This window comes from Cynoglossus semilaevis, chromosome Z (assembly GCF_000523025.1).
Source record: "Cynoglossus semilaevis isolate Cse_v1.0 chromosome Z, Cse_v1.0, whole genome shotgun sequence".
NCBI lineage: Eukaryota > Metazoa > Chordata > Actinopteri > Pleuronectiformes > Cynoglossidae > Cynoglossus > Cynoglossus semilaevis.
In genome coordinates, this window is record NC_024328.1 from 13,892,176 (window position 1) to 13,895,106 (window position 2,931).

The following is a 2,931-nucleotide window of genomic DNA, read 5'->3' on the forward strand; positions in this document are numbered from 1 at the left end:
ATATATATTGTTTATACTGCTTGTAATTGGGATAAGGTAAACATCTGTTCAGTATTTTAACATAAAAGTGTTGATTGTGAGGCATCAAAAGCCACAAAATGCAACGGGTCCATCAGACCCACAAACGCTGGCTGAGTAACAACAATATGAACATTACACAAGGGTTAATTTTATATATATATATATTTTTTGGTCCCAATTTACAACCGAACATTCAATGACGGTCGAACCAGACTGTCCAAGGACCTTCCTAAGTTTCCGATTTTTTTTCATATTGTTTTTATCCGAGACAATTAAAGCAAAGAAAATAAAAATAAGCGAAAAAAATAAGCGAAAATATGAAGACAACAGAAACGGATTTTAGCAGAGGAGAAAAGAGTTTGACATAGAGGAAGGTGGATGAGGAGAGAAAGAGAGAGAGAGAGAGAGAGAGAGAGAGAGAGAGAGAGAATAAGTGGATGAGGGAGAAATAATGGATTAAGATAATGACTGATGGCGAACAATAACTGAAGGCTCCACGATTACTGGCAGAGTGCGTGCCATGTGTGTGTGTCTGTTGTGTGTGTGTTGTGGTGTAGTTCAGAGTGCTGGTGGTCATAAAGTACAGGAAAGAGCTTGGTAAGTACAGTTGAAATGTGTGTGTGTGTGTGTGAGCCCTGATTAAACATTAAAGTAATGGTGATCGGGATTGAGTCCAAATGTTTCCAGTGAAGCTCGGGGACCAACAGTGGGCAATAAACTTTCTGTCTGTCTCGCTAAATCAACCACAGTGCTTGACCGAACTGCGTGGACAGCTGGACCGTCGCGACCAACGTCCGACATCGTCTCATGGTATGACTTCGGTCCTGCTGGTGTCTGACTTTGTTCACTTTTTTTTTTTGGAAAACATTTATCAGCCGTGTGTTTGCGTGTATGTGGACGATGCTGCTATTTATGCTTGAGGTAACGGGCAGATTCACACCAACTGCCCCCTGGTGTTTCCTCTGTTGTCACACCTGCTACGCCCAGATACACCTCACGATGTTCAGATGCAATCCGTACTGGCGGTTCGTACCACCGCAGCCTGGACTCAAATGTTTAGCGGGTTCCCACCTGCTACCGGCCTGGTGTTACGTCACATTCCCAAAAACTAGGGATGTCCGATATTAACTTTTGCCGATATTGTCCGATTCCAAAATTGTCAATCGATACCGATACAGGCCTGGTAATATTAATTTATTTATCCGTATGTATGATTATGAAATTAATTAAGTGATAAAGTGATAAAAACTAGTGATAGTGATAAAAACTATTTTTAGGTCACACATCATTTGGACAAAAACCAGGCATTGCACTATGGGGTTTTTCATTATGCTAATATTTGGTAGGGATGTCCGATAATACGCCCGTATATTATGGGACATCCCTACTCGAATTCTCTTCGTAAACTTTCTTCTTTCCAGCCCATCATTAGAGTCTGCTTTTTTTTTCAAAACAATACAGTACGAGTTTAATTTTGACTGCGTACATTTGAACGCTAAAAAAGCCAAATCTGGTCAAAAACCATCCTGCTCCGGACACTGGATCACAGAGGAGTAGACTTTGACAATTTCAGATTTTCACTTGTGGTTCCGTTACTAGACAAATGTCAGAAATCATCTGTTAGACTTCCGTTGTGTCGCTAAGTCGTACGTGTTTAGCTCTTGTTGTTTGTCATCTTTTCTCTGCGTCCAAAACAGACTTGATTTGCTAAGAGTTCGTCCTGAAATATCGATTTTTTTTTTGTTATTTCCTGAAGCTCAGTCTTTTTTATCATAACCTTTGACATTTCCTGCACAACTGTTGCTGGTTGAAATCCTGAGCGTGTTTATATTTATATCAAACTAAGATCCATAGCACCTGTTTGTTGTTATTAGCCGATTAAACACCAGACAGAAATACTGCAAAATCTCTGAAGAACTAGACAAATAAATAAATAAATAACAATAAATTAGCCGATAACCGATATCGCATGAATATAAATCTGCAGCATTGATGTCCTTAGACTGTCATTACGAAGCAGTTTAAAGTGTATTTTGACAACGATGATGATGTAAATAAACGGCGGTGAGAAAGCTGTTAAATATAAAGACCTTGAATACCGTCAATAAGCAGGTTTGGGGTTTGATTCCCTGGCAGCTGATGATTTTTAAAGAGCCTTTTAAAGAAGGGATTATTAGCGTCTGTCCGACCCGCATGAATACTAATGAGGTCGTGGTTCAGCGCCTAATCACGTTAGCGGAACAATATTAGTGCGCCATTTGGGCTCATTCCCACCACCCCACCCCCCGACCCTCTCCCACTCTGTGCTTTCACCTCCTCTCCATTCTCAGATCAGCCACCGAACTCTTTCTCCTCTTGTCTTTACGCGTGCCAGTCACCTGCTGCTCCCTCCGCCTCCCGGTTTGCCGTCTTCTTCTTTCGGGGCCAAAGTGGATTCGTATTGGCTGCGCGGAGGGCTATAAAAGCGGAGGGGACACCGGCACACACTCACTGGGGGCTTTTTGTTATATTAAAAAAAGCTCATTAAAGCGTGTCCTCCTTCAATAAAAAAAAGAAGCTCTCCATTAATAAACTCCCGCTCGGACCGCGTGTGCGTGGCGGCTGCAGCCAAGTTCTCCTCCAAAAGAATAGAAGAAGAAAGAAAGAAAATCCCGTTTCATTGAGTCAAACCAATTGAAAAAACAGATTCAGTTTTTTTTTTTCTCCTTTCAATCTCGGCACAAAAGCACGCAGACTCCGTGTTTGGCACACAGCCGTTAACGCACGGAGTGACCGTGGAAGAGCGACGACGGAGCCGCGTGAGAGGAGTTCAGAGCAGGCGGAGCAGGAGTCAGTGAGCCCGGAGAGAAGAACTGGGCTGACGATAACGACAATTACCAGATATATTAAGATTCCTTAATTGTCATATAT

The 2,931-nt window shown here is 42.1% G+C and overlaps 1 protein-coding gene across 1 annotated transcript in view; it reads left to right on the top strand.

Annotated features, from left to right (window-relative positions):
- The window catches only part of LOC103398051 (PR domain zinc finger protein 12-like), a 10,634-nt gene that overhangs the window by 764 nt on the left and 6,939 nt on the right, over window positions 1-2,931 (top strand). The gene's annotated exons all lie outside the window — the stretch shown is intronic.